At 42.1% G+C, this 19,370-nt stretch overlaps 1 long non-coding RNA gene across 3 annotated transcripts in view; it reads right to left on the bottom strand.

Annotated features, from left to right (window-relative positions):
• Positions 1-19,370, bottom strand: part of LOC308458357 — a 489,707-nt gene that overhangs the window by 466,324 nt on the left and 4,013 nt on the right. For all 3 annotated transcript variants that reach the window (XR_013977269.1, XR_013977270.1, XR_013977271.1), the window contains one exon: positions 15,049-15,384. This is a non-coding gene — a long non-coding RNA (uncharacterized lncRNA). The remainder of the gene's footprint in view (positions 1-15,048; positions 15,385-19,370) is intronic.

Below are 19,370 nucleotides of genomic sequence, written 5' to 3'. Positions count from 1 at the left end.
GATGTGGGGGATGTGCTAACTCAAGACATGAGCCCAAGCACTGTGTGATTTAACCCCTTGTTCACCTGGGGCCTGGGGACACTTAAGACCAGGACTAGATCCTGGAGGCTGACCATAGAAATATAACTATTGCTCTCTTTTATTAAAAATGCACCATGTTCATAATGATTTTCTATCACTTTAGAAGCCCAATATTTTTCTACCTGAACTAAAAACAAATTAAGGAATGAAATACAGCAGCAAATGATGCCAATAGCATGAACAACCACCTTTTTTGGGGGGGAAATGCACTGTGCTTTATTGGGAGGGAAGCATTATATTTATCTATTAACCAGTGTCCTTGGCTATGACCATTTTCAAAAGATGGGCCTAATCTTGGTTGCATGTATTTGAATAAATCATGACATGATCTGGAAACTTGGCAAGTACATCAATGATTTTATGTCTCGTATCACACACTGGCTGCATGTTTAGATGAGAAGATTTTCTCTCTTTACCTTGCCTCATTAGTTATTATGCGGCAAGGCATGCATTACCACGTGCATCCAGCCTGCAGTTCCCAAGACAGAGAGAAATCCAGAAATGCCATAAAATTCATGCATTCTTTGCTGTGCTACTTATTATCTCGTGGAAAGCTAGCAGGACAATTAGCTCTGCTGAAAAGTGCATCTATAAACTGACAGATATATTATCATTCTGCATATTAATATTGCATGACGGTGGAACCATTAAAAAAAACAATTAATAAAGCGGCAACCTTCATCAGTCACAAGCTCCGTATCAACCTGCAAATCATTAGAAGGAAACAATGATTCCTTTGCCAAAGCCGTGTCCACAGATGCTTTTCAATTAGTCGACAGAAAAAGCAACCCTTTGCTAAAGAGTCATGTGGCTAAATCAATTAGATGGGTTTGTGGAGTTTCTTTCGGGAACCAAGAGAGGCTGTCTAATCAAAAAGTTTGGAACTACCATATTTAATCACAGAAGCTAAATCTTAAATTGTGGTTCAAAAAGGTTGGGAAGGCCATATCCTATGCAGACGGTTTCCTGAGTATTTCTGAACAAAATGCAAACTGGTCAGTTACTATTCACCATGAAAACAAAGGCTGTGTACACACTCCCATTTAGTTTGCATCCAGTGACTTCCCACTGCTGGCTTGGGAAGCGGCATACGCACAATGCTAGACACAATCCATATCTAGCCTGTTTCTTAAGAAATACTGTGTTTCAATGCTTTTTTCTGCAAACCATTTTTGACTCAAATTGAGAAAAAGAATGACTTGGCTACATTTTAAGTCAGTAATGTATACACAGCAGTGGCGGGCTTTGGGCTTTAAATTTTCAGCTGTGCTGTGTGTGATACCAGCATTCGGCACATGCCTCCTGTTTGTCATTTTTGCTGCTCTCCCTGCAGCGCCCTATCAGCTCAGCACCCAGGGAAGATAAACCAGTTGTTCCCCCCTATATCCACCACTGTACACAATGTGGAACCTCTGGAGCCAATTGAAAGTTATAGATGCTTCTGGGTATCCTATGTGGGAAACAAAATGCTGAACTAGATGAACATGGATCCCGATCTAGCAAAACCATTCTTGTGTGGTTATTAATTTAACTATTGCATCCTTTCTCTGCCTCAACCCTTTTAATCCTGCATAAAGAACACTGGCATGTATGTAGATCGATTCAATGTATGTTTCCTTGGAAGTTAAGACCCACTGCCTTCAATGAGACTTGTTCCCAAGTATGCATACCCAAGATATAGCTTACATTCCACACTGACTCTACGTTAGAAGGGAGGGAATTTAATTGTCCGTAGGTGCTTTGTTTTTGAAACATCATTATGTACTTGTACTCCCTGCAAGAACCTCACAATCACTGCCAAACACTTCAGATTGGTAATTTAAATAGGACAGTTTATAAATTATAGTCCAACCCCATACTTCTAGATCTTGTTAGAAATACTCCTATTAGGTACTAAACACAATTAGCTTTGTGGCGCCTTGGCAAAGGGACCTTTAGAAAGTGAATCCCGTCAGGTTCTGCTTTCATATATGGATTATCTTAGCCTGCATTTTCTGCATTGCCTACCTAGATTATTGTTGTTATTATTATATTATTATTATTTTTTTTCTATACCATCCTTCATCCAATCTTCACAGCGCAGTTTAGTTGTTTTATGAACAAGTCCTCTCTTTTCCATAAATTGGTTACATATATTTTAAAATGGTATATTTTGTTATTTGGATTGGTCATATAAAGTACACGAGATTATTTCTGGTGTGTAGGGTTGCTATATTTCAAACAGCAACAATCTGGACAGAAAAGTTGTTGAACTTTTTTTGGCAAAGTTGTTGATCTTTATTTATGGATTAAACGAATGTATGCCTTTAAAAAGATTATTTGTGAGAACACTACCTAATCAGAAATATGAAATGTGAGAGAGAAAGAGACAGAAAGGGAGAGACTAAGCTCTGAAATTCTATTTCTGTTCATTTCTTATAGGTTATTATAATCACTACAATTTATTATAGCATGATCACAAAAGAGTGGAAGTGATTTTTTTTATAATTCAAATGCACATTCTTTCCTTCCTCCACCAGATATTACACTCCTTGGCCTAATTACAGTTTCTCAGAAGCTGTAGAAAATGTAGCCCATTTCATTGCAATAAAAGAACAGTACTGTATTCAGGGTCATATCATTTCTTGCACAAAATATATAAATGTGTACCTGTGATACGTTTGAGGGCAGTTCCTGGAATACCCTTGTTTGACCAAATTAGCCATGTGTGAGATTTATCCAACTTTCAATATACCTCATAAAACCCTATGGATACTATTCTTTCACCTACTCATGGTCCCTTCCAACTCTACCATTCTATGATCTGATGAAATGGACTATGAGTGAAAGCTTCTACCAAAATCAATTTGTTAGTCTTTAAAGTGGCACAAGCCTCAGTTTAATATGTAAATATTTTTAAAATTTACATTCAAGAAAAAAACACAAGACCACTAAGAAAGACGACAAAGCGTAATCTTCTACAGACTGAATGCCTGGCATCATCTGCATGGTTCTGACAATATCTCGATCTGCTAAATCTACTAAGAAAAAATCTCCCACCCTCATCAGTTCCCTCCCCTCTTGGAGATTCCATGACATTATCTCTCTTGGTCTTCACCTCTTTCCAACTGCATTTTCAGTGGCCCTTTCTCCTTCTCATGCCTGAAATATTTGATCCTCCCTCTTCTTTCCCCCAAATCTTTTCCCCCTCCTATTTATCTTCTTCCCTTTATCAGAAAAGAAGCAAATGCATTTTAATAATTTGATTTAAAAATGCACACTGGTAAAATTGTGCTCTGTTACACAACTGCATGACCTTTCTATTGCTGATGATAGTATTAGTACATATTCACAAAGAGCAAGCTGTTTAACACTCACTGTTCCCAATTTCAAAACTTGATTTTTTTAATTTATGTTTTAAAGGTGGGGAGACTAGCGATCACTAAATCAGAATTTTTAGCATTTTGCCAAATCATATTTTCCAGGATTCTTTGGGTGAAAGTCTAAAGTGTTAGCAATATTAAACTGATACATGCTTGTAGTGTGTGTGTGTGTGTGTGTGTGTGTGTGTGTGTGTGTGTGTGTCTTAAAAGCAATGAATTTGACTTGGTATTCCTCGAGTTAGTATCCCAGACGCTCTTTAAACTGTCATTACTTTGAATGACAGCAAGCCAGTGGGTGTTATAAATACAATATACGAATGGTCTTCTATTCTGACTCTTTTCATGAAAGACTTCTTCTAACACTTACTGTAGCTGTTCTTGGTACAATTCCTGGATGGTTTCCCCCTAAACCACTCAGTGGGAGTGCAGCTGTGTGTCTTGTGGCTCTAGTATGTATATCGAAGGAGTTCTGGCATCTTTCCAGCACCTTCAACATTTATATAATACTTCACAGCAGGCATTCCTCTTTCATCTGCAAGTAAAGCATTTTCTTCTTCCTACCCTGTAAGATTATCTCCTGCTAGTAGTGACAGGCCTTGAATCTCTCTTCCTCATACCAGAGTCTGCGAAAGGATTTGTTTTGAAATCTTATTGTTGATTTCATTCTAACCAATCCCTGGTCTGAAAGCATGAAAGAAAAACGAAGGCCTTCTTTCCCAGGGTTGTTGAGCTAATCTATGTGGTTGATTGATAAAAGTGTTTCTCATAGCAAAACATGGAAGCTTGACTTCAGTGGGTTTCAGCCTATGCTTTCAAAGTTCAATATACCCTGGAACTTAGGAAAGAGCTGGGGAAACAGACTTTAAAATATCGTATCTGAATTCATGGATTCAAAAATTGGAAAGATCCTAATCCATACTCTCCATACTGCTGATCAAAATTGCCACGTTCATTTTTGGGTTCCAATCTCTCATGGGAACCAGCAGATTCACAGGAGAGTACAAGACCAAAAAACGAGCGTTTTGTGGTCCTGAGCTCACACGGGAGCCAGCGAACTCACACTAGGGTACCAGACCAGAAAACAGAACATTTCGGGATCCAATAGGGATCCATTTCAGGTGACTTCTGCAATTCCGGAATGTCCTCCCTAAAACAAGGTGGTTGAGGGGTATGCTAGTCTCAACCACCATGAAAGGCTTAGAAGAGGAAGTGCTTGTCCAGAAGCTAGCAAAACAAAAACTTTATTCAGTAATGGCTAGCAGCCCCTGAACCTGGTGGGGAGGCCTATGGCCAAGGAGGTCACGTGTACTGGTTTTCTTCCCATCCACCTCCCTTGCAAAAATGTAGACACAAAAGTACTGGAGTTGTACATGTAGTTAGTGCCTAAATAAACTGAAAAATGTCTAACCTTGGTCTAGGAGGGGTCCCTGCTGCCACAATTTCTACTGCTATAGCTTATGGCCCCACTCTCTTGGCGGGCCCCAAAAATGTAAAGGAAAAAAACCTCGATGTACATTTCCAAAATATAAGATAAAAAACAAATAAAATGGCTTTAGATATCTATTAGGTCCATAAATTACCATATAGCATATATTCAACTTAAAAAGCAGAGACATCACCTTGCCAACAAAGGTCCGTATAGTTAAAGCCATTGTTTTCCCAGTAGTGATGTATGGAAGTGAGAGCTGGACCATAAAGAAGGCTGATCGCCGAAGAATTGATGCTTTTGAATTATGGTGCTGGAGGAGACTCTTGAGAGTCCCATGGACTGCAAGAAGATCAAACGTATCCATTCCGAAGGAAATCAGCCCTGAGTGCTCACTGGAAGGACAGATCGTGAAGCTGAGGCTCCAATACTTTGGCCACCTCATGAGAAGAGAAGACTCCCTGGAAAAGACCCTGATGTTGGGAAAGATGGAGGGCACAAGGAGAAGGGGACGACAGAGGACGAGATGGTTGGACAGTGTTCTCGAAGCTATGAACATGAGTTTGACCAAACTGCGGGAGGCAGTGGAAGACAGGAGTGCCTGGCGTGCTCTGGTCCATGGGGTCACGAAGAGTCAGACACGACTAAACGACTAAACGGCAACAACAATATATTCAACACAAACAAAAGTGACAATTTGTTGTTGACAAAGGACAGCTGGATATATAAAGGGCCCCATTACCTTCAATAGCTTAGGGCCTCATCAAACCTAAATCCGGTCCTGCATACCTCACTCAGAAGTCAGAAGTAAGCCCCACTAAGTTCCATGAGGATGACTCCCAGATAAGTCTTGAAGCCTGAACTGGCTAATCTTAAATGTGCCACAAAATGAGCACAAAACATGGGCACCGATTTAGAGGGGATCCAAAATTTCGGGGTTACACATTAGTGAAGCTGACCAGAGGCAAAAGTGGGTGGAACAATGAATGTGACTCTTCTACATTTCAGTTAGATGTTTCTACACTTGCGAGCACCTCTCCATCCAGGCATTGGCACAATTCAAGGACATGTCACAGCCAGGCAAATTTATTTGACAGGTGTATGGAGTAGGTCTAGTGAAGGGGCATTGCCTAAGGAGACTCCCATGAGCTAGATACAGAGATTTGGTGGAATGCATTTTGCCCTAGCCTTGAGAATCCCCCACCTGTCAGGCTGTGACCCACTAGGTGAAGACCAATGGATTGTATGATTGTGGAATGAGGAAGGGATCGCAAGGGCGTCGCCACCCAACAGCAGTTTCAAAATTCAATTCACACACCTCAGGCTTTTCATAATTATCTGTGGCATTTCATAATTCCAAACAACATTTTCAACACAAATATGTGGCGATTATTATGAAAATGATTATGAGGTGATTATGAAAATGAATTGTGAGTACAAAAAAATATTATATGCCAGAAATAGCATAGAAAAAATATTTTCAAATAACTTGTAAGAATAAAACAGCCTCATTAAATAGTGCAAGAGTTATATAGACTCACACACCTTCTTTGAAACTAATATGAAGAAACCATTATGAAGGTGTTATGTAGGAATGTATTAACACCACTTGAGCCTAAACAGTCCATGCTGTAAAACTCCTCTTGGGCAGTTAATTAAAATCCACCCTTTTCAAAACTCAGAGGAATTTCAGTGTTTTTCAGTCTCATGGGAAATATTAAGAAGGGGGAGGATGGAAAAAAAATCATAGAATGCCACAATACTTAACATTCAGAAAATGAGTCATTTTGAAATACTTTGCATGGACGATGGGATAAATATTCCAAGGTACTTGAAACCCTTTGGGGGAAATGTAACAGGGCTTAGCCATGGTGTGAAATTGCTATTGGAGTGGTGAATACCAATTATTTGTGATTTACTGTAATTTACTTGCAAACCCAAGGGCTTACCCTAAAGCAGTTGATATATGTATTAAATGAAGCATCAAGGGGTGGAGATGGGAAATGCACGGGAAGATAGCAACATCAGAGAGTCAAACAATTTTCTCATTTATCCAGCTGCTATATGGAATCAAGCATTAACTATTTATTACTAAATGTCTAGGGTGGAAAAATAAGTTGGGGAGCAAATGTATATAGCATTTTTCTTTTATCCAGGAGACTTTACTTTGGCAACCGTACTAGCAAATTAGTGCAAATAACTGAATGGGGAAAGATGCTATATAATGGCCAAAGGGAGGAAAGGGGGGGGAAATGTCCAACTGCTCTCTGAACAGGGGCCAAACAAAACATGACACAATACATCTATGAATAGCATCCAGCGTGGATTTTTAAACATTCGTGGTAACCCTTTAGTGGGGTGGGGATGAAAAGTCTCAATTTGGATCAGGCCCTTGTTCTGGGTGCTTTAAGCCTTTCCCACTGCACTATTTTCCTAATGGGGGGGGGGGTGTCTCCTTAATTTTGAATATAATTTGTTGTCAAGTTACTCCGTCAAAACCTACAGAAGGAAAGAACAATTGGTCCAATAGCTGGTTACAGGCAGTGGTGTAGCGTTGGTTGCTGGTGCCTAGGGCGAGAGCATGTACACACGGGGCACCATCCCAGCGCTCACTGCCGATGCTGACAGAGCAACTCCACCCCCACCAGAGCAAAGCGGGGACATACTGAGCCGCCTGCCCATTCACACAGGAGGAAGCCCAGCTAACCAGCGCAGCCCTTGGTTTGCACTCCCTCAAAAATGTGTGCCATGGCCACCCTAGCACCCCCCACACTACACCCCTGGTTACGGGTTTCATTAAAAAGTACTGAAATGATAGCCGAGAACTACAAAGTCCAGCAGGAAGGATGAAATGCTCCCTACTGGCTGATAGGATTGTGAGGTCACTGCTCTGTTCTTTCTTTGCCCATCCCTAGCTCTGGGAAACAGAAAGAGGGACAGAGTGTTAGAGAACGGATGGCAGAAGCTTGAGCAAAAGGAGAGACCATGGGTGCCATGTAGTATGGTGTCTTGTCTCCCCTGTTTCAGGCAGGAGACCCCAGAAGAGCAAAGGAGATGGGGGGAAAGCAGGGCAGTTGTTTTTGAACTGTAGCAATTTGAAGGAACAGAGTATGCAGGCACATTCAACTGCCTAAGGCATCTGCAATCTCCCAGGAAAATTTTGCACGCCTAACAATTTTGCGCCCCACAAACACTGGGGTGAGACAGAGGGATAAATCCACTGTATCCAAACCCTATACAGTGGTACCTTGGGTTACATACGCTTCAGGTTACAGACTCCACTGACCCAGAAATAGTACCTCGGGTTAAGAACTTTGCTTCAGGATGAGAACAGAAATTGCGCGGCGGCGGCGCAGCAGCAGCAGGAGGCCCCATTAGCTAAAGTGGTGCTTCAGGTTAAGAACGGACGTCTAGAATGAATTAAGTACGTAACCAGAGGTACCACTGTATATCCTACATATAGCTATATAGGCATTGGGCACAACTATGCCAAGCATTTGGTTGCCAAGTTTCTAGTATGTAAGTTTAGTTAATTTTGCACTGCTGGTTGTATATACACACAGCAAATGTTTAAGGTTTGGTTTTTAAAAAAAATCATTGTATGTCCCCTTGGGAATTGGTAACAAGAGGTCACACAGAAAATGTAACATATAAAGGTGCTAGATTGGATTTTGACATTCATAATGTACAATATGTCAGTGGCGTCGCGTGAGGGAGGCAAAGGAGTGGTTGCCCTGGGCACAAAATTGTTAGTGCCGCAAAATTTCAACACCTGGTGCTGCCACAATTCTGCTGTGTGCTTCAGCCACTGGACCCCACTGAAAACAGCTTATCCATGCAAACCAGGAAGTGACCTCTCCAGACAATGGAACAACTTTTCCTATCTCTGCAGCTGCAATCTCCTTGGTGATGTGGACGCCATTAGGCAGTTGAATGTGAATGCGTAGTTTGTCCGTTTTGCTCTTTCCCCCATGTGGTCTGGGCACTGGCAACCCAAGCTACAGCACTGTGATATGCTGTCCTTGCTCCTAACTGAGTTTTAGCTTTATTTTCCTACTGGCAGAACTTTTTTCAAAAGGATTCCCCTAAGCTGCCCCAACAGGCTGAACCCTGAGCCCTACTGCCTAGGACCTGTCCCTTCAGCCCAGCTCCAGGAAAATACAAAAAGAAGAAGTGGTCCGTGTTTCCTTTTCCAAAGTCCAAAGGTCACGGAATTTAACAAAGGCTTGTGACATGCATATAGAATACAACAGAGTGGCCCAACAGCCATGCAAGCAGCACAAATATATTAAAACGTGGAAAATTCCAACTGTGAGTCATATTTTCACATGTGGTTAACACATCCAACCATGAACAGTTTCAGACTGATGTAACTGCTGAAATACAACCAGCTGAAACCCAGACACCTTGCCAAAGACACGTTTCCTTAAACTGATACTTGCAGGGGGGGGGGGAGCCATAATCATCACAAATAGTTTATGGCATATGCTCACAATCAGTTGGGATGACAACATCGAGTCACTGGAAACAAAAAAATCCTCTAACAGTACCCAACTAACATAGCAAGATGTATGGACAGCCTAAGGTAGAGATACTGTAAGGAGCATTGCTGGCCAACATGCAGTCTCGACTTATTAGCTTTCCTGGATAACCTTCACAGAAAGTGTGCTTGAAAACTCTAGGTAATAATACAGTCACCTGTTCACAAATTTAAAAAGTTATTGTGCTTACTCTTTCTATTGCCAAAATGCAAATGAGAAAACTGTTCATACAGTTGTTTTGCAAAGTCTAACAGACGTGATATTTCAGATTCAAGTAGGTAGCCATGTTGGTCTGACGCAGTCAAAATAATAATAATAATAATTTATAATAATAATAATTTATTATTTGTACCCCGCCCATCTGGCTGGGTTTCCCCAGCCACTCTGGGCAGCTTCCAAAAAGACCAAAAATACACTAATATGTCATACATTAAAAACTTCCCTGAACAGGGCTGCCTTAAGATGTCTTCTGAATGTCAGGTAGTTGTTTATCTCTTTGACATCTGGTGGGAGGGCCTTCCACAGGGCGGGCGCCACTACCGAGAAGGCCCTCTGCCTGGTTCCCTGTAGCTTTGCTTCTCACAGTGAGGGAACCGCCAGAAGGCCCTCGGCGCTGGACCTCAGAGTCCGGGCAGAACGATGGGGGTGAAGACGCTCCTTCAGGTTTACTGGGCCGAGGCCATTTAATAATAATAATAAATAATAATAATAATAATTTGTCCAGTAGCACCTTATAGACCAACTAAGTTTTTCTGGTATAAGCTTTTGTGTGCATGCACACTTCTTCAGATATGATTATGATATTTCAGATAAAAAAACCATTAAGACTCTGATGAATTAATACAGATGACTGAATTAATACTGCCCTGTTTGGGCACATTGCTCTAGGTGGGCTGGGAGCAGTAGGCTGTGTCAAGGGTAAGATGTCACAGAGGAGGATGGCAGGGAAAGCTTTCTCCAAGCAGGAGGCAAACTATAGTTTCACTTAACTTCCCAAATGGAGCATCCCTCATTATACAGTGGTACCTCGGGTTATATAAGCTTCAGGTTACAGACTCCGCTAACCCAGAAATAGTACCTCGGGTTAAGAACTTTGCTTCAGGATGAGAACAGAAATTATGCTCCGGCGGTGCGGCAGCAGCAGGAGACTCCATTAGCTAAAGTGGTGCTTCAGGTTAAGAACAGTTTCAGGTTAATAATGGACCTCCGGAACGAATTAAGTACTGTATTTTTTGCTCTATAAGAATCACTTTTTCCCTCCTAAAAAGTAAGGGGAAATGTGTCTGCTTCTTATGGAGCGAATGCAGGCTGCGCAGCTATCCCAGAAGCCAAAACAGCAAAAGGGATCGCTGCTTTCACTGAATAGCGATCGCTCTTGCTGTTCTGGCTTCTGAGATTCAGAATTTTTTTTTTCCTTGTTTTCCTCCTCCAAAAACTAGATGCGTCTTGTGGTCTGGTGCGTCTTATAGAGCGAAAAATACGGTACTTAACTCAAGGTACCACTGTAGACTCAAATGTTTGCAGATGGAAAATAAGGATATAGTGTACCTACACTCAAAACCAAGAGAGACAAACTAATTATAATTTCTAGCTACCTTATTCCTACTCCAGTAGTCATTTAAGGGCCATGAGAATTATGCATGTTTCAAGAAAAGGCTTAGAGGAAATAATCTAACTTCTTTTTCTTGGGCTGACTGCCTTCTCTCCCAGCTAACAAGTCCAAAATGTCAGTAAGCCCAACACCACCCTTAGATTCTATTAAAGAGTCTATCCCTCACTCTCACTTGACAGACAGCTTCTCAGGCCCAGCTGTCAAGTTTGCCAGATGACTTTTGTCACAGTCTATATTATGCTGATTTTGTTTTTCACGACACTAGGGGTGTGGAGAGAAGGAATATTATACCATGTATTTAGCTCTCTGATTCAAACTGAAGTGTTAAATACTGGGCATAATACATCATTTTGCAGGATTAGACGCAACAGACTGAGGAGAAATGTGCTTATTTCTGTTGTATTCATTGATGTGCTTATTCCATTCTAGTGTTAGGCAAACAGTGCTTCTTAGAAACTGGTTTGCTTAATGTCTTACCTGACTTCAACCACTAGGTGGCACTCAATACTAGTTAATACTGCATTTTCCAAATGAAAGTACAGTATTTAAAACGAAGAATGAACTTCTTTTTTTAAGTGTATAGGTTTAAAAAGAAACTAATTGCTTTGCAGAGAGTGGGGGGTGATAGGGGATGAACTAAATATTGAGGTTGGTCTCTCCCCCACCAATATGAATGCAATGAGATCTGCCCCACCACGGAAAAGGAGGCTCTGGAAAGGGCAAATGTCGCAAAGGGAAGTCACATTTGATGAGTCCTTGTAGCAAGAATTAAGGAAATGGAAAAGTCCCATGAGGAAGCCTCTAAAACTCACTAGATTGTTGTATCCTGACAATATTGCTAACAGTCATCAACCATGCATCACTACCATCTCATGATGAGCCCTAACTTAATGGCAGAGAACATCTAAAATTTCAGAGGCCAGAAGTCTGCAATAACATCCGCGTGAGACCTTGAGCAGTTCACATCAGCCAGAGTGAGGGGGTATTGGGTGGAATGCTGGTGTTAAGACCCCACATGGTTGATGTGGGTGGGGGTGTATACAATCACAACACCCAGATATTTCCAAATGCAGTATTGCTTACAAATTACTCGTTTTCCTGGAGTCTGAGGGATCAAGGGATCATTTGAATTTTATTTTTGTCCATTGTCAATTAAATTAAATTGAGAGAGTACTGCAAAGTTTGTGGCTAATGTAATCTCATGGCTACATCATGTCATAAGACACTGAGAAGTGCAATCACAGAGCAAAAGCAAACCCCTATACTGTCTGCCCCCGTTGAGGAGTATCGATATTGCCCACAGCTGCTGTGATTCTACAAAAATGCAGTAAAGTATAAAACAACACTGCCTGAACATGCAGTAGCAGGAGGAATGGGGCTGTTAACAAGGTATTCCGATTCCTTAGCTTTAAATTGTCCTCTTTTCTACAGATCAGAGCTGGAACTCAAGAAGAACAGAGTACACCAGACCCACCAAGTGTCCCTATTTTCCATGACAGTCTTGGATTTACAGAAGCCATCCCAGTTTCTGAGATGATCCTAGAATGCCCTACATTTCCTTAGAATATCTCTATTTTCATCTGTTACGGAAATTATGGGGGGCACATCTTTAAAGTTGTTAAATGTTACAAATATTACGTATAAATGCATCCTTTCGCCTTGACAGCTCAGGGAAGTTACCTAGTTTTAAAAATCATATAAAATCAACTCCTTTGCCAGTTTCCTCCATTCCAACGCTATTTTGCCCTTGGAAAAGGGACTCCAGGAAGTGCCCAGAGGTGACAATTGCTGAGCTGATTGTTGGCCAAGGAAAGCCAAGACTTGCCAAGGGGTCCAGACATGCAAAGGAAGTTCTATTGTACTTTGGGTGGTGGGACTTCAGAGGTGTTTGCCTATGCTAATCTTATACCTGGGTCTTGCCCTGACATGTCTGCTTATGCTAATCTTGTACCAAGGACTTGTCTGGACATGCTTGCCAAGGTTTAACTAGTGTAACCCCTGCCTACCCCTTCCCTTTTGTGACACGTCAGTCAGGTAGCAGTGATGTATCAATGATGCTGTACAAACTGTATTCTGGGATATGGTGGGAAAGTTTTAAAAGTCCTTGTCACCCCATCCTCGGGGTTCAAAATTCCTCTTTGAACCTGCTGCGCACTGAACTTTGGTCTACAGCTATTTGCTCTGGTTGGTGGCTGGGCTCCTTCCTTTATTCCACAGGGACCCACGGGCTCTGCCCAATGAGCTGGGTGACTGAGCAGCCTTGCACCTAGATTTTTCCATAACACATGTGAGAAATGTTGGATATGGAGTTATGTGAGCCAAGGAGATAAGGAGCCAAAAAGATAAGTAACTATACAACTTTTAGAAGAAAGAAGCTGTGAGACCTTGATCTGGAAAGCACTCTTCCTGTCATTTTTCTGCTTAAAATCTCCCCCTAGGTAGTAGTAGTAGTTTTATATACCACCCTATACTCGTAGATCTCACGGCGGATCACAGCACAAAATCACAATACAAAAACACATGATACATAATAAAGACAACCCAATAATCCCCCCCCCAACCACAACACATTTTGAAAGGCCTGGTTCAAGAGGAAGGTTGTTGCCTGGCGCCTAAAGAGAAACACGGGCCAGTGAGTGCTCCAATTGGAGAACAGCCTTTACCAAAGGTTTCACGGGTTTTGAAGACACTCGAACTCGGGACGAAAGGGAGAAACGTGCTAAGAGGAGGGCACGCTTGATAAACCCTCACCATGATCAACTCTTGCCTGGAAACCTACGTCCCCACTGTGGAAGGACTTGCGGCTCCAGAATTGGCTCCATGGTCACTTACGGACTCACTTTTAAAACCTTGTTTATGAATGAATGAATGAACTTTATTACGGTCACAGACCAGGATTTTAAAAAGCATATAAATAAAGTAGCAGTTAGGATTTTTTTTAACCGATAATTGTTAGAGCAAATGAGGACAAAGAAACAGGCATAGGATAAAACATCTGAATAAAATACAAGATTAAACACGGATTATGGATGGATAAAAACTGATAATTAAAACAGATAACAACTAAAAACAAAGACACGCAGTTAAAACAACTGTAAGAGCATAAGAACTAAGACTCACAGTTAAAACAACTATAATAGGCTGCAGAGTAGAAGCCTCTGAAATAGATGACACTCACAACATTAGAAACTGCTGTGCAAATATGATTAAAACAGACAATTAAAACAATGTACAACAATAAATTTAGAAACAATATACAACATCGCTTCTCGGCCTTTTGGCTAAGATCAAGTATAGTATCCGTGTTTATGGAAGACAATCTTACTTGGCTACAAGTGATCACCAAAAAAGAAGATGATAATGAAAGCACCTGCTGAACCTCCTGAGGGAGACCATTCTACAAATGGGAGGCAACTGCAGAAAAGACCCATTCACCTGTTGCCACCTGCCTTGAATCCCTGGCTTACCTGGCAGCAAATCAGTATGTCAAGCTCCCAATGCAGGGTCAATCCACGTGTCCAAAGTCCAAATCAAAGCACAATCGCATAGAGATCCTGGCGCTTCCAAGCTGAGGTCCATCAACATGGGCAGTTGAGCAGACACAGCACCTCAGCTCTGCTGCCCTTTTATACTCTGCATTCTGATTGCAGCACCTGGGCTTGATGAGGCATGTGACCCTCACCTGTTCTGAGCCTACTCCAGCTAAGGAATCACACACCTCCTCCCAGAGTTAGTGAGCCCCACCTGGACAGCTAAGGAGCTGGGCTGTAGGCCCTTGCCAGTCTCATTCTCCTTGAGCATACCTTCCACTGCTCTCTATGCCTCAGAGTCTGCCTCTCTGACTCTCTTGATGGGCCCTACTGCTCTGGTTCCTGCACACTGACCCCCATCCCCCTGCCATCCTCTATCACCCCATGAGTACTTCCTACACCAACCTCTCCTTCACCACCCCCAGCTTGCCCTGGTGTGTCCCAGTCCTGGCTACACCCCACGTCAGGATCTACTTCCTCCTTCCCATTGTCCTACCTGTTCATGACACCATCCTTCTGACACCACAAAATGATCTCAGGGCCTTGGTATATGCAGAGAGGCGATATTTCAGTTATTGCGGTAGCTTATTGCCCCTGAAAGTGGCATTAGTGGGAGACAGCACTGCAGGGGAGGCAGTTTTCAGCTGAATATGACAGTAGATTTTTCTCTAAATAACTGGCTCTCAGAGATACGTTGATGTCATAAAGCTAGGTAGGCAGTTATACAGATGAGATGATGTCACAATGCAAACCTTATATGGCTTCTCTGCTACTCTTCAAAGCTGTGCGCTACTTAGCACAATAAGGGGATTTTCTCTCTTGTTATCTTGACCTGCAAGACACAAAAATCTATTTTGTATTCAGCCAGTTGCACCCTGGGTTCCAGAAAGGAGTGTTTATTTAATTTCACTAACAAGGGTGCTAGCTACCTTGTTCTGGGCAATCTATAGAGAAATATTGCTGTTACCACTGCAAGTAAACTTGGTCTGAGAACTCTCTGGTTTCACCTGGTCTCTTAGTTTTTCCTTCCCCAAGGAAAAGGTGAACATGAGAAGCAAGGGGTTTGTGGAGTCTAAGACATCATCTTCACCTTGCAATGGCTCCCTAGGATTACACAGCAGGGAAAAGGAGATCGCAGAACAATGTCCCCTTCTCCCAGCTAGATCCCTGTCTAGTACAGCTGGCAGACGAGTCCCAAAAGCTAAGGCCAGCATAAAGGTAAAGGTAATGAGACCCCTGACCACTAGGTCCAGTCGTGACCGACTCTGGGGTTGTGGCGCTCATCTCGCTTTATTGGCCGAGGGAGCAGGCGTACAGATTCCGGGTCATGTGGCCAGCATGACTAAGCTGCTTCTGGCGAACCAGAGCAGCACACGGAAACGCCGTTTACCTTCCCGCTGGAGCAGTACCTATTTATCTACTAGCACTTTCATGTGTTTTCGAACTGCTAGGTTGGCAGGAGCAGGGAGCGAGCAACGGGAGCTCACCCCATTGCGGGGATTCGAAACGCCAACCTTCTGATCAGCAAGTCCTAGGCTCTGTGGTTTAACCCACAGCGCCACCCGCATCCCTAAGGCCAGTATACATGTGTCATAAACGAGTCGGTCTGAGAAGAGGCACTTTTAAAGGTAGGATTCAAATGACTAAAATTGCACTTGGCAAGTTGCTGCAGCATAGTTTCATGTTCCCCAGTTGTAAAATTGGAATTGTGTAACTTGATCCAATGTCCTCTTGGAAGCAAGATCCAGTGACTTGGAGCTTCCTTCCAAGTACAGTAAAATGTCTTTAAATCTGGAGATCGACTTTCCAGGCTTAAGTTGAGGAGACCAGCACTGAGCAGACCATTGCCCTCCAGAGCTTGCTAGACTACAACTCCCAGCATCCCTGGGACTGATGGGAGTTTGAGTCCAGTAGCATATGGAGGACAGCAGGGTAGGCAAATTCATAAAACCTAAATGTAACAATTTGTTTTCTGTATAACAGCAGGTGGCAGTATGCACAAGTAATAAATGGCACTGGCACACACACACACACACACACACACACACACACACACATATTAACATGAAATCCCTTTATCCCTATTTAGAAACCAGCAAATGATCTTTTTATGCAGAAAAAAACCTGCACAAATTGCAAGTTTTAAAAATATATTTTATTCCACTCTCATTATTCCAGCACACTGTACAATGAAATCTTAAGTGGTGTGAGTTGAACGAGAAATATTAGTTTTGTGAGTTTGCCACAAGGTGGCGAGGCAACACTACAATTGTTTAATGAGACAGGGGGAAAGCAATTAAAATAGTTCAGAATGACTTTTATGGTGGCTACAGTTGGTCAGTCACAAAAGTTTGATATTGATCTTTTCTATTTTGTCCCTCAGTATACATTTCCCACAGAAAGGCTTTAACATTTAACATCAGAACTGGAGAATATTCTGATAGAGCCATTTAAATCATGATAAATCCTGGCAATGAGTCCTCCTACAGTAAACAGGTCAGCCACCATCAGCTGTGTTTTAACCCTGCCCAACCTTTGACTGTTCCATATTTTAAATGCTTCAGGCCAGCTGAGCATCAGTTCTTGGCACTTTGGGAAGGGAAGAGGTGGCTATCAGGAGCCAGTCATCCATCAACAAATACTACCCCCATGAACCACAGCACAGAGTTATGCTGAGTAAGGAAGCCATCTCAGACAAATAACTTCAGGCTGAAGTCCTGTACACACTTCAAAAAGCCCCATTGGAATCAACAGGACTTGCTTCTGAGTAGATATCAATAGAATTTGCACTTTTAATAATTTATAATTAACAAATATAAATATAATGAATTGAAAAAAATGTTTTAAAGCACTTTTCAAAAAAAAACAAAAAACAACTAGAGTCCTTTCTGTTGGAGATAATTCAGAAGGAAATTCCCAGGTGTCTAAAAAGGTTAGTTATATATGCTACTACGGCGGCCTGTGTTTTGTTAGCCCAAAAATGGAAAATGAGCGAGGTCCCAACCAAAGAAGAATGGCAACTTAAAATGATGGAATATGTGCAGCTTGCAGGTCTAACTTATAGAATAAGAGAACAAGAAGAACATTTGTTTAAAGAAGATTGGAAAATGTTTAATGAATATATGGGAAGAAATTGTGTACACTTGAAAACGCTGGCAGAATTAAGATAAATTCAACAGTGTAAATAAGTTTTGATGGAAGTAATAATGGAATACTGAATGGTTTCGTTTCTATAAAATATGCAGGGATTTATGCTATGCAAAACGAACCATGGAAAGAGAAGAAGAGAAGTCATTGAAAGTTTAAGGTTGTATAAATGAATATTCTAAATTGTAAAACTGAATAAATAAATAAGAATTTGCACTTTAAGCGGCAGTGCCAAACTGCTTATGTAGAGTAGGGAGACTGCTGAATCTATAGAAGGGACTGGAAACAAAGCCAACATTTCCCATTATCTTTATTAGCATAAGAGTTCCCAATGCACTTTCCCATCTTATGCTAAGGAGAGCAGTGGAAAAGAAAACAAGTGTGCAGAGTTATGCAGGAGGTCACAGTGAGTGTGGGCAACTTGTTCTTGTTTCTTCCACAATTCAACATTTTAAAAATACAAGATACCTGCATTCCAGTACCGTGTGTGTGTGTGTGTGTGTGTGTGTGTGTGTGTGTGTATTCTATGCCATCACACCTATCACTGTGGAGGATGTAGAAACCCACAGGGTACAAACAGGGCAAGCAAGAAGGGTTATAAGTTTGTAATCCTCAATGAAATTTCTGTCTCTTTCAAAATGTCTGCACAGGCATGCACGGCATCTCTACGACAACATGTGTCTGCATTCCAAACTGCTACAGAAAGTGTTTTTAAAAAGTATCTATGGCTCCATATACAGATGGCACTTTATTCTGGAATCAATAGAGAAGGAAAACTTGTTTTTTCTATGTAGTCCACATGCAATCGGGATCTAGTGCATGTTTTTTGCCCATGAAAAGCACTTCATGAGAAACTTCTCCGATGGAGTACTAAAAGGTCCAAGTCTGCCATTTCAGCAGCTCCTGCATAAAAATGCCATGTAGCAGAACTCTGGTCTAGTCTTGGGTTTAGCACTTTCAGGCTGGGTTTAAAAGGTAAAGGTAAAGGGACCCCTGACCATTAGGTCCAGTCATGGCCGACTCTGGGGTTGCGGCGCTCATCTCGCTTTATTGGCCGAGGGAGCCGGCGTACAGCTTCCAGGTCATGTGGCCAGCATGACTAAGCCGCTTCTGGCGAACCAGAGCAGCGCACGGAAACGCCGTTTACCTTCCCGCCGGAGCGGTACCTATTTATCTACTTGCACTTTGATGTGCTTTCAAACTGCTAGGTTGGCAGGAGCAGGGACTGAGCAACGGGAGCTCACCCCGTCATAGGGATTCAAACCGCCGACCTTCTGATCGGCAAGTCCTAGGCTCTGTGGTTTAACCCACAGCACCACGTTTTTTGCACTGCGCATGACAGAAATCAACTCTTAAGGTCACGGGGCTATAAAAAGGAATTTTTAAAGGAAATATAGGCTTGGTTCACATGGCACGGTAAACCTAACTACAGATTACCTGCAAATTTGCGTGTTTCTGGGGAGGAGGTTGTGGCTGCTTTGCTCCTCTCCAGTCTTCTTTTTTTTTGTCCTTGTGATGCACTGAGCTAAATGAAGATTTAACTTAGCATGTTTTCCAAACTGGGATTTGTGGTTAAGCTCTCTTCGGTAACCATGAGCTGTAGCCAAGAACAAGTTGCTTTTCTCTTCCCAAGGCTTGCCGTGTTGTACAAACTAGACCTTGGTGCCTCCA

The sequence above is a fragment of the Podarcis pityusensis genome (genome assembly GCF_964106645.2).
Source record: "Podarcis pityusensis genome assembly, chromosome: 11".
Lineage (NCBI taxonomy): Eukaryota > Metazoa > Chordata > Lepidosauria > Squamata > Lacertidae > Podarcis > Podarcis pityusensis.
Note: the sequence above shows the minus strand (reverse complement) of the source record. Positions and strands in the feature narration are given on the sequence as shown.